Source organism: Mus caroli, unplaced genomic scaffold (assembly GCF_978045245.1).
Source record: "Mus caroli unplaced genomic scaffold, Mus_caroli_1 scaffold_3, whole genome shotgun sequence".
Taxonomy (NCBI): domain Eukaryota; kingdom Metazoa; phylum Chordata; class Mammalia; order Rodentia; family Muridae; genus Mus; species Mus caroli.
The window spans coordinates 25179225-25199027 of NW_028227258.1; the positions used below are offsets into that span (position 1 = coordinate 25179225).

At 39.4% G+C, this 19803-nt stretch overlaps 1 pseudogene; it reads right to left on the minus strand.

Annotated features, from left to right (window-relative positions):
- Nucleotides 1–950: 950 nt before the first annotated feature.
- On the minus strand, nt 951–1678 carry LOC110291932 (AP-1 complex subunit sigma-3 pseudogene; annotated as a pseudogene).
- Nucleotides 1679–19803: the final 18125 nt, after the last annotated feature.

Genomic DNA, 19803 nt, shown 5'->3' on the forward strand with positions numbered 1-19803 from the left:
TTTAGCTTTTAGGCTTTTGATAGGCATGCTTCAATCCATATAACCACACATGTTATGCATAGAAAAAGGGATGAAGAGACAGGAGAGGATCTTTTCTAATCTTCCCAACTTAGATCAACACATTGGCCCATCCTTATCGAGAAAAACTAAGCATGTGAATTGCTCTCCTTTTCACATTAGATATTAACTCTGATTTATAGACTGATGGTGGTGATGATGATGATGATAGTGGTGGAGATGATGATGGTCTGAAATTACGTGTGTGGAGGGCACTGGAAGATGTTGAGTGTCTACACTTTCTGCTTTTCCCCCTTGCGACAGATTCTCTCATTAATCTGGGAGCTCCTCGTTTCTGACTAGATTGTCTGGACAGAGAGCTCCCTGAAATCTGCCTGTTTCTGCTTACTGGAGTTAAAGGCACATGCAGCCATGCTTGGCTTTCATGCAGTTTCTGGGGCTATGCCTTCAGGCCTACATACTTGCACAGTTAGTATTTTTACTCACAGAGCCATCTCCTCAGTCCCTAGAACAGCAAATTTTAATCTCATATGTATTTATTATATAAAATATACTTTAAATTCAAAATTGTGTGTTATCACAAAGTAGTTGTCAGTCTACAGGTAGAAGATCAAATGGCAAAAAATGATCATATTGCAACCAATATTTGAAATTACCTTAAAAATACCACAAGAGCTTAAAACACGGCAAGCAGCTATTCAATTTGCAGCAATTATGTGAAACACCTAAAGCCCCAGTGAGTATAATATGGACATGTAGCAATCATAAGGACGTATGCTAACAACTTTAAGTTTTGCTAGCTAACACAGAATCCCTTTAAGTAGTTTTTTGGCGTAGTGCCAGAGGCCTCTTGCAGAGACTGGATGCGAGGAGTTGCTTGTTTGTAGGTTCACAGCGTGGAGCGCTTAGAATCTTCAAAGTAGACTGTACAGTTAAAACGTGGGCTTGTTCATGTATTCTTCCATTGTCTCTTGTAACATATGAGTCTTCAATGGCCTTAACTGCTGTTTTCTTGGATGTTTCCTGAATTTCTCCACCTATTATAAACTCATCAAGGATAAAATATGTCTTTTCAAAATTAAAGATAATATCCAGCTCACAGACATTTCCAAAGTATTTATCCAGCAACTCCACATAACGATGAACAATCTCTAGTGTCAAGAGCTCATTATCTTGATTTTCTATTACACAGCAAAAATGTAAACTATCATACCTTTTATAAACAAGTTCCAGCTCCTTCCAGTCAATGAAGCTGCTGGTCCTGTGCCCATGAGAGAGGACAGTCTGGATGATGCCCCAGGTGATCGTCTTCCTCTCATGTCAGGGAGCGTGGTGTACCGTTTCTGAAGCCACAGCTTCTGTTGTCGACTGAAGAGCAAGATGAAATGGTGGCCGCAGCTGCCCGGGTCCCCACAGCAGTGATCGCCTGGGATGCGAGGGCCAGAAGAGACGGTAGCGGCTGACAGGTGAGGCGCTAGCCTATTTTAAACATTTAAATATTATATTTTAACATTTCACACATGTATATAATAAAATATGATTACATTACTGTCCATTTACTCCTCAATTCAACTAGGAATCCTCAACATGCCCCTTCCAACTTCATTTCTCTCTCTCTCTCTCCCCCTCCACCCCTCCCTCCTTCTTACCCCCTCCCCATCTCACCTACTAAGTCTAGTCATTGCTGTCCATATTTATGCGTGGGTATGAGAAACCATTGGAGCATGGGAAACCTACAAGAATCCATAACCTCAAAGCGGGATGCTCCCCTTTCCCAGTAACTATTATCTGCCAATAGTTTCTCAGCAAGGGGTGGGGCCTGGATAGTCCCTCCTCCGTCTCTGCTAGAATGTTGGTTGGGTTTATCACACGTGGGTCCTGTGCAGGTGACCACACTGCTTGGAGTTCACGAGGGCAATAGTCATGCCATGTCCAGAAGACACTTTTCTGTAGCATTCCTCCTACCCTCTCCTGTGCTCTTTTCTTCTGCGTCCTCTTCTATGGTCTTCCCTGAGCCTTGGTAGGAGGTGTGACTGATAAACATGATGGCTATTTTTACTATATGAATCCTGCCAATCCATGAGCATGGAAGATCTTCTTTGATTTCTTTCTTAAGAGACTTGAAATTCTTTTTTTTTTTAAAAAAGATTTATTTATTTATTATATGTAAGTACACTGTAGCTGTCTTCAGACACTCCAGAAGAAGAAGGCGCCAGATCTCGTTATGAATGGTTGTGAGCCACCATGTGGTTGCTGGGATTTGAACTCTGGACCTTCGGAAGACCAGTCGGGTGCTCTTACCCACTGAGCCATCTCACCAGCCCCGAGACTTGAAATTCTTATCATACAAATCTTTCATTTACTTAGTTAGAGTCACACCAAGGTATTTTGTATTATTTGTGACTATTATAAAGGGTGTTGTTTCCCTAATTTCTTTCTCAGCCTGTTTATCATTTGTGTAGAGAAAAGCCATTGAATTGTTTGAATTAATTTTATATCCAGCTACTTCACTGAAGCTGTTTATCAGGTTTAGGAGTTCTTTGGTGGAATTTTTAGGGTCACTTATATATACTATCATATCATTTGAAAAACGTGATATTTTGACTTCTTCCTTTCCAATTTGTATCCCCTTGATCTCCTTTTGTTGTCGAATTGCTCTGGCTAGGACTTCAAATACTATGCTGAATAAGTATGGAGAAAGTGGGCAGCCTTGTCTAGTCCCTGATTTTAGTGAGATTGCTTCCAGCTTCTCACCATTTACTTTGATGTTGGCTACTGGTTTGCTGTAGATTGCTTTTATCATGTTTAGGTATGGGACTCAAATTCCTGATCTTTCCAAGACTTTTATCATGAATGGATGTTGGATTTTGTGAAATGGTTTCTCTGCATCTAATGAGATGAACATGTGGTTTTGTCTTTGAGTTTGTTTATATAGTGGATTTCGTTGATGGATTTCCTTACATTAAACCATCCCTGCATCCCTGGAATGAAACCTACTTGGTCAGGATTGATGATTGTTTTGATGTGTTCTTGGATTTGGTTAGCAAGAATTTTATTGAGTATTTTTACATCGATATTCATGAGGGAAATTGGTCTGAAGATCTCTATCTTTGTTGGGTCTTTCTGTGGTTTAGGTATCAGAGTAATTTTGGCTTCATAGAATGAGTTGGGTAGAGTACCTTCTGCTTCTATTTTTGTGGAAGAGTTTGTGAAGAACTGGAATTAGATCTTCTTTGAAGGTCTGATAGAACTCCCATCTGTTCCTGGGCTTTTTTTTTTGTTGGGAGACTATTGATGACTGCTTCTATTTCTTTAGGGGATATAGGAATGTTTAGATCATTAACCTGATCCTGATTTAACTTTGGTACCTGGTATCTGTCTAGAAATGGTCCATTTCATCCAGGTTTTCCATTTTTGTTGAGTATAGCCTTTTGTAGAAGGATCTAATGGTGTACTGGATTTCTTTGGGATCTGTTGTTATGTCTCCCTTTTCATTTCTGATTTTGTTAATTAGGATGCTGTCCCTGTGCCCTGTAATGATTCTGTCTAAGGGTTTATCTATCTTGTTGATTTTCTCAAAGAAACAACTTCTCATTTGGTTGATTCTTTGAATAGTTCTTCTTGTTTTTACTTGGTTGATTTCACCCCTGAGTTTGATTATTTCCTTGCCCTCTACTCCTCTTGGGTGAATTTGCTTTCTTTTGTTCTAGAGTCTTTAGGTATGCTATAAAGTTGCTAGTGTGTTTTTTCTCTAGTTTCTTTTTGGAGGCACTCAGAGCTATGAGTTTTCCTCTTAGAAATGTTTTCATTGTGTCTAATAAGTTTGGGTATGTTGTGACTTCATTTTCATTAAACTCTAAAAAGTCTTTAATTTCTTTCTTTATTCCTTCCTTGACCAAGTTATCACTGAGTAGAGTGTTGTTCAGTTTCCACGTGAATGTTGGCTTTCTATTATTAATGTTGTTATTGAAGATCAGCCTTAGTCCATGGTGATCTGATAGGATGCATGGGACAATTTCAATATTTTTGTATCTGTTGAGGCCTGTTTTGTGACCAATTATATGGTCAATTGTGGAGAAGGTATCATGAGGTGCTGAGAAGAAGATTTATCCTTGTGTTTTAGGATAAAATGTTCTGTAGATATCTGTTAAATCCATTTGTTTCATAACTTTTGTTAGTTTCACTGTATGCCTGTTTAGTTTCTGTTCCCATGATCTGTTCATTGATGAATGCAGGGTGTTGAAGTTTCCCAATTTTATTGTGTGAGGTGCAATGTGTGCTTTGAGCTTTACTAAAGTTTCTTAAATGAATGTGGCTTCCCTTGAATTTGGAGCATAGATATTCAGAATTGAGAGTTACTTTTGGAAGATTTTACCTTTGGTGAGTATGAAGTGTCCCTCCTTGTCTTTTTTGATGACTTGGGTTGGAAGTCGATTTTATTCGATATTAGAATGGCTACTCCAGCTTGTTTCTTCAGACCATTTGCTTAGAAAATTATTTTCCAGCCTTTCATTCTGAGGTAGTGTCTGTCTTTTTCCCTGAGATGGGTCTTCTGTAAGCAGCAAAATGTTTGGTCCTGTTTTTGTAGCCAGTCTGTTAGTCTATGTCTTTTTATTGGGGAATTGAATCCATTGATATTAATAGATATTAAGGAAAAGTAGTTGTTGCTTCCTATTATTTTTGTTGTTCGAGTTGGCGTTCTGTTCTTGTGGCTGTCTTCTTTTAGGTTTGTTGAAGGATTATTTTCTTGCTTTTTTTAGGGTGTAGTTTCCATCCTTGTATTCATTTTTTTTTCTGTTATTATCCTTTAAAGGGCTGGATTCATGGAAAGATAACGTGTGAATTTGGTTTTGTCATGGAATACTTTGGTTTCTCCATCTATGGTAATTGAAAGTTTGGCTGGATATAGTATCCTGGGCTGGCATTTGTGATCTCTTAGTGTCTGTATAACATCTGTCCAGGATCGTCTGGCTTTCATTGTCTCTGATGAGAAGTCTGGTGTAATTCTAATATGCCTGCCTTTAGATGTTACTTGACCTTTTTCCCTTACTGTCTTTAATATTTTATCTTTATTTAGTGCATTTGTTGTTCTGATTATTATGTGTCAGAAGGAATTTCTTTTCTGGTCCTGTCTATTTGGAGTTATGTAGGCTTCTTGTATGAACATGGGCATCTCTTTCTTTACGTTTTTGAAGTTTTCTTTTATAATTTTGTTGAAGATATTTGCTGGCCCTTTAAGTTGAAAATCTTCATTCTCATCTACTCCTATCATCCTTAGGTTTGGTCTTCTCATTGTGTCCTGGATTTCCTGGATGTTTTGAGTTAGGACCTTTTTGCATTTTGCATTTTCTTTGATTGTTGTGCCGATGTTCTCCATGGAATCTTCTATACCTGAGATTCTCTCTTCCATCTCTTGTATTCTGTTGCTGATGCTCACATCAATGGTTCCAGATTTCTTTCCTAGGGTTTCTATCTCCAGTGTTGTCTCACTTTGGATTTTCTTTGTTGTGTCTACTTCCCTTTTTAGGTCTCGTATGGTTTTGTTCAATTCCATCACCTGTTTGGTTGTGTTTTCCTGTTTTTCTTTAAGGACTTCTACCTGTTTGGTTTTGTTTTCCTGTTTTTCTTTAAGGACTTCTACCTCTTTAGCAGTGTTCTCCTGTATTTCTTTAATACAGTTATCAAAGTCCTTCTTGAGTCAAAATATCACTTTTTGCAGATGATATGATAGTATATATAAGTGACCCTAAAAATTCCACCAGAGAACTCCTAAGCCTAATAAACAGCTTCGGTGAAGTAGCTGGATATAAAATTAACTCAAACAAATCAATGGCCTTTCTCTACACAAAGAATAAACAGGCTGAGAAAGAAATTAGGGAAACAACACCCTTCTCAATAGTCACAAATAATATAAAATATCTTGGCGTGACTCTAACTAAGGAAGTGAAAGATCTGTATAATAAAAACTTCAAGTCTCTGAAGAAAGAAATTATAGAAGATCTCAGAAGATGGAAAGATCTCCCATGCTCATGGATTGGAAGGATCAACATTGTAAAAATGGCTATCTTGCCAAAAGCAATCTACAGATTCAATGCAATCCCATCAAAATTCCAAATCAATTCTTCAAGGAATTAGAAAGTGCAATCTGCAAATTCATCTGGAATAACAAAAAACCTAGGATAGCAAAAACTCTTCTCAAGGATAAAAGAACCTCTGGTGAAATCACCATGCCGGACCTAAAGCTCTACTACAGAGCAATTGTGATAAAAACTGCATGGTACTGGTATAGTGACAGACAAATAGACCAATGGAATAGAATTGAAGACCCAGAAATGAACCCACACACCTATGGTCACTTGATCTTCGACAAGGGAGCTAAAAACATCCAGTGGAAGAAAGACAGCATTTTCAACAAATGGTGCTGGCACAACTGGTTGTCAACATGTAGAAGAATGCGAATCGATCCATTCCTATCTCCTTGTACTAAGGTCAAGTCTAAGTGGATCAAGGAACTTCACATAAAACCAGAGACACTGAAACTTATAGAGGAGAAAGTGGGGAAAAGCCTTGAAGATATGGGCACAGGGGAAAAATTCCTGAATAGAACAGTAATGGCTTGTGCTGTAAGATCGAGAATTGACAAGTGGGACCTCATGAAACTACAAAGCTTCTGCAAGGCTAAAGACACCATCAATAAGACAAAAAAACCACCAACAGATTGGGAAAGGATCTTCACCTATCCTAAATCAGATAAGGGACTAATATCCAATATATATAAAGAACTCAAGAAGGTGGACTCCAGAAAGTCAAATAACCCCATTAAAAAATGGGGCTCAGAACTGAACAAAGAATTCTCACCTGAGGAATACCGAATGGCAGAGAAACACCTGAAAAAATGTTCAACATCCTTAATCATCAGGGAAATGCAACTCAAAACAACCCTGAGATTCCACCTCACACCAGTCAGAATGGCTAAGATCAAAAATTCAGGTGACAGCAGATGCTGGCGAGGATGTGGAGAAAGAGGAACACTCCTCCATTGTTGGTGGGATTGCAAGCTTGTACAACCACTCTGGAAATCAGTCTGGCGGTTCCTCAGAAAATTGGACATAGTACTACCGGAGGATCCAGCAATACCTCTCCTGGGCATATATCCAGAAGATGTCCCAACCGGTAAAAAGGACACATGCTCCACTATGTTCATAGCAGCCCTATTTATAATAGCCAGAAGCTGGAAAGAACCCAGATGTCCCTCAACAGAGGAATGGATACAGAAATTATGGTACATTTACACAATGGAGTACTACTCAGCTATTAAAAAGAATGAATATATGAAATTCCTAGCCAAATGGATTGACCTGGAGGGCATCATCTTGAGTGAAGTAACACAATCACAAAAGAACTCACACAATATGTATTCATTGATAAGTGGACATTAGCCCAAAACTTAGGATACCCAAGATATAAGATACAATTTGATAAACGCATGAAACTCAAGAAGAATGAAGACCAAAGTGTGGACACTGTGCACCTTCTTAGAATTGGGAACAAAACACCCAGGGAAGGAGTTACAGAGACAAAGTTCGTAGCTGTGATGAAAGGATGGACCATTTAGAGACTGCTGTATCCAGGGATCCGTCCCATAATCAGCTTTTAAACGCTGACACCATTGCATACACTAGCAAGATTTTGCTGAAAGGACCCAAATATAGCTGTCTCTTGTGTGACGATGCCGGGGCCTAGCAAACACAGGAGTGGATGTTCACAGTCAGCTATTGGATGTATCACAGGGCTCCCAATGGAGAAGCTAGAGAAAGTACCCAAGGAGCTAAAGGGATCTGCAACCCTATTGTTGGAACAACATGATGTACTAACCAGAACCCCGGAGCTCTTGTCTCTAGCTGCATATGTATCGAAAGATGGCCTAGTCGGCCATCAATGGAAAGAGAGGCCCATTGGACCTGCAAACTTTATATGCCCCAATATAGGGGAATGCCAGGGCCAAAAGAATGGGAATGGGTGGGTAGGGAAGTGGTGGGCGCTATGGGGGACTTTTGGGATAGCATTGGAAATGTAATTGAGGAAAATATGTAATAAAAATATTAAAAATCAAAAAAAAAAAAAAACAAAGTCCTTCTTGATGTCCTCTACCATCATCATGAGATATGCTTTTAAATCCGGGTCTAGATTTTTGGGTGTGTTGAGGTATCCAGGACTGGCTGAGGTGGGAGTGCTTAATTCTGATGATGGTGAGTGGTCTTGGTTTCAGTTAGTAAGATTCTTACATTTGTCTTTCACCTTCTGGAAATCTCTAGAGTTAGTTGTTATAGTTGTTCTGGTTGGAGCTTGTTGCTCCTGTGATTCTGTTAGCCTCTATCAGTAGACCTGGGAGACTAGCTCTCTCCTGAATTTCAGTGGTCAGAGAACTCTCTGCAGGCAAGCTCTCCCCTTGTTGGAAAGGTGCACAGATCTGGCAGAAGATGAAGGCCTGAAACAAGGCCTGTCCCAGAAGCTGTGTCAATTCTGCCTGTCCCAAAGCTGTGTAGCTTCTGTAGTCTGAGCTATCACCTGTGAAGACTAGTCTCTGAGAGAACCAGGACAAGAGATGGCTCCCCCAGGTGCTCAGGCAAAGCCCTCAGGGGCCAGGTGGACACCTCTCCTCTGGCAGGGAAGGTGCTTGGATGTTTGGAGCCTGAATCGGGGTCTGCCCCAGAAGCTGTGTTGCTGTCCACACTGTGAAGCTGTCCACACTCTCACCTGAGGAGACTAATCTCTCAATGTTTTCTATAGTAACGTCTGTGCCTGAGATTCTCTCTTCCATGTCTTGTATTATGTTGGTGATGCTTGCATCTATGGTTCTTGATCTCTTTCCTAGGTTTTCTAACTCCAGAGTTGTCTTCCTTTATGATTTCTTTATTGGTTCTACTCCCATTTTTAGATCCTGGATGGTTTTGTCCAATTCTTTTGCCTGTTTGGATGTGTTTTCCTGTAATTCTTTAAGGGATTTTTGTGTTTCGTCTTTATGGGCTTCTACCTGTTTACCTGTGTTCTCCTATATTTTTTAAGGGGATTATCTATGTCCTTCTTAAAATCTTCTATCAGTGAGTGCATATCAAGTGACGCCTTTTGTGATTGGGTTAACTCACTCTGGATGATATCCTCCAGATACATGCATTTGCCCAAGAATTTCATAAATTCAATGTTTTTAATAGCTGAGTAGTACTCCATTGTGTAAATGTACCACATTTTCTGTATCCATTCCTCTGTTGAGGGACATCTATGTTCTTTCCAGCTTCTGGCTATTATAAATAAGACTGCTATGAACATAGTGGAGCATGTGTCCTTATTACCAGTTGGAACATCTTCTGGGTTTATGCCCAGGGGAGGTATTGCTGGATCTTTCAGTAGTACTATGTCCAATTTTCTAAGGAACCGCCAGACTGATTTCCAGAGTGGTTGTAAAAGCTTGCAATCCCACCAGCAATGGAGGAGAGTTCATCTTTCTCCACATCCTCTCCAGCATCTGCTGTCACTGAATTTTTGATCTTAGCCATTCTGACTGGTGTGAGGTGGACTCTCAGGGTTGTTTTGATTTGCATTTCCCTGTTGATTAAGGATGTTGAACATTTTTTCAAGTGCTTCTCAGCCCTTCAGTATTTCTCAGTTGAGAATTCTTTGTTTAGCTCTGTACCCCATTTTTAATGGGGTTATTTGAATTTTTGGAGTTCAGCTTCTTGAGCTCTTTGTATAAATTGGATATTAGTCTCCTATCAGATTTAGGATTGGTAAAAATCCTTTCCCAATCTGTTGCTGGCCTTTTTGTCTTATTGACAGTGTCTTTTGCCTTACAGAAGCTTTGCAATTTTATGAAGTCTGAATTGTCTATTCTTGATCTTACAACACTAGCCATTGTTCTGTTCAGGAATTGTCCCCCTGTGCCCATATCTTTAAGGCTTTTCCCCACTTTCTCCTCTATAAAATTCAGTGTCTCTGGTTTTATGTGGAGGTCTTTGATGCACTTAGACTTGACTTTTGTATAAGCAGATAAGAATGGATCAATTCTCATTCTTCTACATGATACCCGCCAGTTGTGCCAGCACCATTTGTTGAAAATGCTGTCTTTTTCCCCCTAGCCCAGAAACTTAGAATGCCTAAGATACAATTTGCAAAACACAAGGAAATCAAGAAGAAGGAAGACCAACGTGTGGATACTTCATTCCTCCTTCGAATAGGGAACAAAATACCCATGGAAGGAGTTGCAGAGACAAAGTTTGGCACTAAGAAGAAAGGATGGACCATCCAGAAACTACCCCACCAGGGGATCCATCCCATAATCAGTCACCAAATGCAGGCACTATTGCATGTGCCAGCGATTTTGCTCAAAGGACCTTGATATAGCTGTCTTGTGTGAGGCTATGCCAGTGCCTGGCAAATACAGAAGTGGATGCTCACAGTCATCTATAGGATGGAATACATGGGCCCCAATGGAGGAGCTAGAGAAAGTACCCAAGGAGCTGAAGGTGTCTGCAACCTTATAGGTGGAACAACAATATGAACTAACCAGTACCCCCAGAGCTCATGTCTCTAGCTTCAAATGTAGCAGGAGATGGCCTAGTCAACCACCTTTGGGAAGAGAGGCCCCTTGGTCTTTCAAACTTTATATGTCTCAGTACAGGAGAACGCTAGGGCCAAGAAGTGGGAATGGGTGGGTAGGGGAGCAGGGTTGCGGGGGAAGGCATAGAGGACTTTGGGATAGAATTTGAAATGTAAATCAAGAAAATATCTAATAAAAATTGAAAAAATCTTCCATCAGCATCATAAGATGTGATTTTAAACTCCACATCTTTCTTTTCCAATTTGTTGGGAAATGCAGGACTTGCTTTTGTTCAGAACTTTGTTATGATGGTGCCAAGTAATCTTGGTTTTTGTTGGTAAGATTCTTATGTTTGCCTTTTGCCATCTGGATATCTCTGGTGTTAGATGCTTGACCTGTGTATAATGGGCTGTGGAACAGCCTCAGCTTGCAGATCTAGACCTTATTTTTAAATCCCATATTTCCTTTATTGGTCCAAGTTTAATCCTGTTCTCGTAACTAGACATAATGGAATAAAATACTTATAAGAAATGGAGCCTAAAAAATTGGCCTAGAGTAATTCTTGAGAAGAGGCTATTTTTTTCCTCAGTACTTTCCCTTTGAGCTTTGAGATGTTTAGTAGTTGTTTTGGGTGGTGTTTGTGGTTTCTAAGAGACAAGGAACTCTCACCAGACACATGGAAATCTGGCATAAAGCAGGTCTCAAAGTCGCCTCTGTCTTGCTGTGGGAAGTCTTGAATCCTTGAATTCACTTTTCTTTCTGATGATAAAGAAAGGACTGGAGAAATCAAAGTTCCCTTTAATGCCATCAGAAGGAATAATCAATATGAGTTGCCTGGAAAAAGTCATTTGGCCTTCATGCTCCTCCGTGGGCCCCCAGCATCTGACATCAGCTGCTCAAGTTCCCTACTTTCTTTTATGCTGCATAAGTTCTAATGCATTTCTCACTGAAATAACACAAGTGCTGAGGTTTATTACAGCCTCTTAGTGCACAACGTTTGCTGACAAGGGTTTACCTGTTTTTAGAAGACAGCAATCCTCTCTCTTCAACTTTCCATAACACTTCAGTGGGCAATATTTTCCCCCAAGCTCCACTCAAAGCGTTCAAGCAAAAATACACAGGTCCTGTGAAGTTTCAGATCACAGAGGGGTGAGCTCAGAGAATCAAAGCCATGATCTATCACATCTCGGTTCTTCCAAACATGTTGTATTTAAGGCCTCTGTAGAGAGATTTAGAGTTTTTATTATCTTTCAATTGTGAAAATGGAGCCAGCTGAAACTGATGAGTTCGTACATCCTTATTCCTGGCTGGTGGAATCTTTGCCAAAAGTTAATTAAGTTCACATAAAGTTTCCATAGCTTGATTGAATCTTTGGGGCTTAGGCTTCTTTTATTTTATGGCAATCAATGGGTTTTTATTATGGAAGACTGCTACCTCTGGGAGAAGCTACCTTTGTCCTGAGGAAAGGTGCCACAGCCACGAGGCTGTAAGCTCCCAGACACAGCAAGTGTTCAAATAAGCCAACTTAGACTCTTCAGAAACATTATGAAGATTCAGTAAGTTAATTCATGGAAATTGTTTATAATTGTAACTTACATTAAATGAAGATTTAGTATAATCTATTGAGTTCTTGTGTTGATTTAGGACCTATGATAGTAGCGACAAAGCTGTATATAGTGAGCTATTATGCATAGTTGAGGGAAAGAGACAAAATATTTTTTTGCAAAGTTATTTGGAAAGAACAGAACACATACAATCACAAAAAGCAGAAGATACAAAGCTAGGTATGATTTTTTTTAAGTTTATGAGAATCAAATCTTGACCTTACAAAATTAGCATTTATAAATAGGCATTTATGCATATGTCTTGCCCTGTTGTTGAGGTCAAGGCTTATTTAATGATTTAAATGAAAGTGCAACATTTGTCTTTGCTACAGTTTCACATATTTTTCTGATCTCTGGCTCTGGCAATCATAAATGAAACTGAGCTACAGAAGGACCTTCTTTGAAGTCCTGTGACTGTAGGCTAAGTGTCATGTTGCCCAGAAATTGGAGGACATAGAGAACTATACAGACACGTAAGGGCTTAAAAATGTTCCATGTGTTTTTAATAGTTATTTTAGACATTTTATTAAGGTATATTGTGTCACTGCCTTGACTTAGTATAAGTTATTTTTTCTATGTTTCTTTTATGTTGGTGTTTCTGGGATGATGTTGGAGTTCTGATAGTGATCCAAATGATACCAGTTTTACCCCAAGTTGGTTCTTGTTGCATATGATGAATATGAACAATAATGTTGACAATGGCTGCATTAAGCCTTCTCATGCAGTTCCTTTAAGGCCACTATCATTTTTGACATTTTGTGATGATGCAATCAAGTTTAAATTCAAATATCTTACTGATAAATATAAACAAATGATTGGTGAGTGTATCATGAAGGACTTTCTTTGTAATGTAAAATAAAATAAGATAAAATAATATGAAGTAAAAGCAGTTGGTAATTCAGCTCAGTCTTAGCTTCAAAATCAATACAACTATGGTGACCTTTTAAAATCTCATTTCACAAGCCATTGCTGTTCTATTCAAGAATTTTTCCCCTGTGCCCATATCTTCAATGGCTTGTGCTGTAAGATCGAGAATTGACAAGTGGGACCTCATGAAACTGCAAAGCTTCTGCAAGGCAAAAGACACCATCAATAAGACAAAAAGACCACCAACAGATTGGGAAAGGATCTTTACCTATCCTAAATCAGATAAGGGACTAATATCCAATATATATAAAGAACTCAAGAAGGTGGACTCCAGAAAATCAAATAACCCCATTAAAAATGGGGCTCAGAACTGAACAAAGAATTCTCACCTGAGGAATACCGAATGGCAGAGAAGCACCTGAAAAAATGTTCAACATCCTTAATCATCAGGGAAATGCAAATCAAAACAACCCTGAGATTCCACCTCACACCAGTCAGAATGGCTAAGATCAAAAATTCAGGTGACAGCAGATGCTGGCGAGGATGTGGAGAAAGAGGAACACTCCTCCATTGTTGGTGGGATTGCAGGCTTGTACAACCACCTTGGAAATCAGTCTGGCAGTTCCTCAGAAAATTGGACATAGTACTACCAGAGGATCCAGCAATACCTCTCCTGGGCATATATCCAGAAGATGTCCCAACCAGTAAGAAGGACACATGCTCCACTATGTTCATAGCAGCCTTATTTATAATAGCCAGAAGCTGGAAAGAACCCAGATGCCCCTCAACAGAGGAATGGATACAGAAAATATGGTACATTTATATAATGGAGTACTACTCAGCTATTAAAAAGAATGAATTTATGAAATTCCTAGCCAAATGGATGGACCTGGAGGGCATCATCTTGAGTGAGGTAACACAATCACAAAGGAACTCACACAATATGTATTCACTGATAAGTGGATATTAGCCCAAAACTTAGGAGACCCAAGATATAAGATACCATTTGCTAAACGCATGAAACTCAAGAAGAATGAAGACCAAAGTGTGGACACTGTGCACCTTCTTAGAATTGGGAACAAAACACCCAAGGAAGGAGTTACAGAGACAAAGTTTGGAGCTGTGATGAAAGGATGGACCATCTAGAGACTGCCATATCCAGGGATCCATCCCATAATCAGCTTTCAAACGCTGACACCATTGCATACACTAGCAAGATTTTGCTGAAAGGACCCAGATATAGCTGTCTCTTGTGAGACTATGCCGGGGCCTAGCAAACACAGAAGTGGATGCTCACAGTCAGCTATTGGATGGATCACAGGGCTCCCAATGGAGAAGCTAGAGAAAGTACCCAAGGAGCTAAAGGGAGCTGCAACCCTATAGTTGGAACAATATGATGAACTAACCAGTACCCCAGAGCTCTTGTCTCTAGCTGCATATGTATCGAAAGATGGCCTAGTCGGCCATCACTGGAAAGAGAGGCCCATTGGACTTGCAAACTTTATATGCCCCAATACAGGGGAATGCCAGGGCCAAAAGAATGGGATTGGGTGGGTAGGGAAGTGGGGGGTATGGGGGACTTTTGGGATAGCATTGGAAATATAATTTAGGAAAATACGTAATAAAAAAAATAAAATCTCATTTCAATTTTTCTTAATACAAATACACACATCATCAAAAAATATAAAACTAATTGAATTTTGAGTTCTTTGGAAAATATCTAGAAAGTAATTTTAGATATGTTTTCACTATAGCAACTTTTAAGGAGTTATAAAATCTTGTGTGATAGAAATCAGGTATATTGTTTTAATAGGATTGGTTTGCTTTCAAAAATAATCAATAAGACAGGGGTAAACTACTGTAGATTTTTATCTATAGTAAGTTTTACTTCTCAAAAATATATTGTATCTAAAAGCAAATAGTGAGCCCTGAAAGCATACTTATAGGTAACATTACCCACATATTTAGGATTATATATGTATATAGCAACAAGTAATGAAAAAAGAAGACATGAGTTTGAAAGAGAGCAAGAAGTGGTATTGGAAGGTGAGAAGGGAAGAAAGGAAGAGGGGAAGGATATAATTATATTGTAAACAAAAATAAAAGAAATAATTAATAATACATTTTGAAGGAACTGCAAGAAGTAGCCTAAACTTATTCTTCATTGAGTTCTCAGGACTGCTGGGCAGCTTTTGTTTATTCTGGGATTACTCTTGGTGAGAACACGTTTTACCTAGACAAGCTTCTATACTTTTATGGCTATGTTGGGTGGTTCCCAGTGGCCCAAGAAGAGCACCTGGGCAGCTATCCTCACGTGGGTTCTAAAGTAAGCAAGAAGCCATGATCAGTTTTTATCCTGAGCATGAAACCAATACAAGACTCTTGGTAAATCTTTGTGGGATGAACCTACACCAGATGACTGGGGAAAGGCATGAGAGAGCAAGCATGGCAGTTATTTTACCGAACTCTGAGTGCTGTGAAGACAAGCTCTCTGCTGAGTTTATCCTTCACAGCAATTCTAGTTGATCACAAGGCCTGCTGTTGAGCAGACAATATATCTTTTCTGTTGTGAAATAAAATAATAACAAATAGGAAAGGGGTGTTTGAAGGAAGTGATTCAGTCTTTATCAACTTTATTTTCCCTTTCTTTCCATCTTGTGTGTGTGTGTGTGTGTGTGTGTGTGTGTGTGTGTGTGTGTGCAATGGGTGAAAAACCTTACCTGGCAGTGTTTGTCTCCTTTTGTTTTCATTTGTAGTTGGTTTTCTTAGAATTGGAAATATAATCAATAGATTAAGAAGTAGGGATAAAAAAGTAAGTTGCATCCTATCTTTATCCCTCAAATGATTGTTTATATCTTTTATTGAAAGAATTTCTCATGATGGACCTGTTGATTTCAGTGCTGATTTTTTTGTTTATAAATATCACAGCAAGCTTTGAACTGTAACGTCTACTTAATAATAGTGAGAATATTTCAAGGATTAAATAAGTTTACATATCCTTCTATAGCAAAAGTATATCTTTGTTTTTCTATTTACTCATTAACCAATAATTCTTCCATCCATCCATCCATCCATCCATCCATCCATCCATCCATCCACCCATCCATACATTCATCTGCCCATCTGTCTGTCCATCCACACGTTCATCCATCTGTCCATCCATCCATCCATCCATCCATCCATCCATCCATCCATCCATCCATTCGTCTATCCATCCATCCACCCATCCATCATGTATCATCTATTTTCTCATAGTTAGTTTTAGAATTTAATGAATAACAAACATGGGAAGATGTTTTGTTAGTGGAATGGTACCTCTGAATTATTTTTCTGTGGTCCTGAGACAATGAACAATCTCATGACTCATCCACTTTACTGTATACACATTCCTCATTCTCACCTTTACCCTGGACTAGATCTTATTCTATTCCTGTTTTTTATATTTTTCTTCCTTCTAGGTGGACACCTTAATGTCTCCACCCATTCTGGACCCTGGTCATATTCTCATTTCATCTCCTACCTTAAGAGGTACATTTCAGACATGAGACAAACACATATGTATTAACAAGTAGATGCCACTGAAAGGCTGGGTTTCTTCAGAGTCTTCCATGAAAGGAACAGCATTGGCAGCTCCAAGCCAAGATGCTAAGTATCAAATGCTTATATTAATTTGTGCTCGGCTTGTAGAGATTCACTACTTCTTTTATCTGCTCATCAAAATTCCCAGCCCCAGTGTCACAGACAGCAACATCCTTGATTGTTTGTAATTGGTTAGTCCTTGTTCACAGCAGTGTGATGCACAGCTGCAAAGCCTGAGAATTGCAAGGGATGCTGGCATTTATTCTTTTGTCTCTAAATTAATGATATAGAGCAGTGGTTCCCAGCCTTCCCAATAATACTTCTTTAATACAGTTTCTTATGTTGTAGTGACCCCCATCTCCCCAACCATAACGTTATTTTCATTGCCACTTTGTGCCTGTAATTTTGCTACTGTTATGAACAGCAATGCAAATATTTGATATATGACTCTAAAGGGCCGAGATGCACAAGTAGAGAACCATTGTTATAGAGGGTAATGCACTATATCTGGTGGAGGGAACTCAATGTTTTGACCATAACTTTGCTTTCCACTTAACTTTAAGCACTTCAGTGGCATGGTGGGGATTTTGGCCCCTTGTCTTTGCCCATAGTGTTTGTGATTCTTGGGTTTTTCTTTCCTCCAAGCTTTTCTACTCTTCCTGTAAGATACAGTTCAGGAGTTTTCTCTTCTGAGAAAAATGATTCATTCATCTCTTTCCTGTTTTCTCTTCCAGGTAAATAGAGGTGTCCTCCAAGCCAGTTTCCCTATCAGAGCCATTGATTCTTTTTTTTTTTTCCTTTTTTTTTTTTAAAGATTTTATTTATTTATTATATGTAAGTACACTTTAGCTGTCTTCAGACACTCCAGAAGAGGGCGCCAGATCTCGTTACAGATGGTTGTGAGCCACCATGTGGTTGCTGGGATTTGAACTCCGGACCTTCGGAAGAGCAGTCGGGTGCTCTTACCCACTGAGCCATCTCACCAGCCCTGAGCCATTGATTCTTAATCGCTTATTATATTACATTGAAGTCAATTATTCACTCTAGTAACTGAGTGTAACCTGCCTTTTGATGATTCAGCAAGATGCATTCAACAGTGACTGATGATTTATTAATCACATGTGTCTTTGTCATGGATAGCAACTGTTGTCAGAGGGACAATTAAAAAATTAATGAAAGAAAATGATAACGTGGGACATATCTGTCAAATATTCTGAGTAATTTTCTTTCCATATTGTAAGTAGAGATAATAGCTGATATTTTTCTATTTTCTCCCATGAACATCATAATGCCCTGATTTAGAATTGCCCTGGGCTACTCCAAGGCTGAGAATAATAATCAGAACTGGCCAGACTCTCCCCTGAAAAGGTTACACACTGGGGAAAATTTGGAGTTAGTAATTCTATCAAAATTACTGCGTGAGATATAAAACACACACACTTTGAACACTAGAGTGGCCAGATCACTGTTTTCTTGGATTACTATTAGACTCAGGGACAGACAAATTCAGCATTTACTTCAGGTGGCTGTATTGCATACAGGTGTCAAAAGTATAAGTTGGTTCTGGAGTCAAACTCTGGGCTCAGTTTTCATCAGTAACAAACTGCAATTTGAGCCAGATGATTAAAGTTTCTTTCCTTATAAGTTAAAAATTGCATTAAAATTCATAAGCAATGCACAACATTCAAAATATTGATGCTTATTTTTAGCCGAAAAGTAAACAGAGATGATTGGAAACAAGAATGGATTATACTTGCTGAAATAAATACGTTAACTTAAAAATCTTACTAAATTGAATTAGGTTTTTTCTTATGTGTTTTTTTTTTTGGCAACTTATAATATAAATTGAGCAATAACTAGGAAAATGTCCTTGGAGTAATGTGCCCATTGTGGATATTTATATCACGTATACATACTTGTTTCCTGGAAGAGTGTCACAATGACAAACTGAAATATTACAGTTGTCTCAAGCACATTCTTAGCAGTAAAATGTCATGTAGCCCTGCTTGCTGTACTGTGCTTGGCAGTTTATCTCCTGCATCCATTAAGGGTCACTGTTACTAATCCAGTCAGTTATCAGGAACTAGGTGAACTGCATTCTATACAACAGGATTCACAGAGATTCCGGCAGGCACTAGAGAAATGGAAATCTTATTTATGAAGAGTTTTCCTCAATTCTTTTTTTTTTTTCTCAAGACAGGGTTTCTCTTCGTAGCCCTGGCTGTCCTGGAACTCACTCTGTACACCAGGCTGGCCTTGAACTCAGAAATCTGCCTGCCTCTGACTCCCAAGTGCTGGGATTAAAGGCATGTGCCACCACTGCCTGGCTTTCCTCATTTCCTAAGTGGGGTGAAGAAGTGGAATGTAAGGAAGGTTAATACCCAGAGAGAAAGTGACTCTCTCTTTGAACTTAAGACTAGATGATAGTTTTTCAGTCTGAGAGCATGTGTACTTTACTGAGAGGCTCCCAGGACCCAGTAGGGATTACCTTAGCTAAAATGCCCAACAGTGTGGAGATGGAACCTGAGAAGACCACCTCCAGTATATAGGCATAACCTCCAGTTGCAAGATGGGGCCACCCACCCATCTCAAAATATTTGATCCAGAATTGTTCCCGTCTAAAGGAAATGCAGGGACAAAAACGGAGCAGCGACTGAAGGTCATGCAGAGACAGCCCCAATTTGGGATGTCTCCCATGTACAGGCACCGAACCCTGACACTATTGCTGATGCCATGTTGTGCTTGCAGACAGGAGCCTGGCATGGCTGTCCTCAAAGAGGCTTTACCAGCAGCTGACTGAGAGAGATACTTATAGCCAACCATTGGACTGAGCTCAGGGGTCCCTATGGAAGAGTTAGGGGAGGACTGAAGGAGCTGAAGGGGATTGCAACCCTATAGGCTCAATAGTAGCAACTAATTGAACCTCTCAGAGCTCCCAGGGACTAAGGCATCAACCAAATAGGATACATAGGCTGGTCTGTGGCCCCTGCTACATATGTAACAGAGGACTGCCTTGTCTGGTCTCAGGAGGACGGGATGCATTTGTCCTGTGGAAACTTGATGCCCCAGAGAAGGGGGATGTTACAGGAGTGAGGTAAGAGTGGATGGGTTCCCCTCTTAGAGGTGAAGGGGAAGGAGATG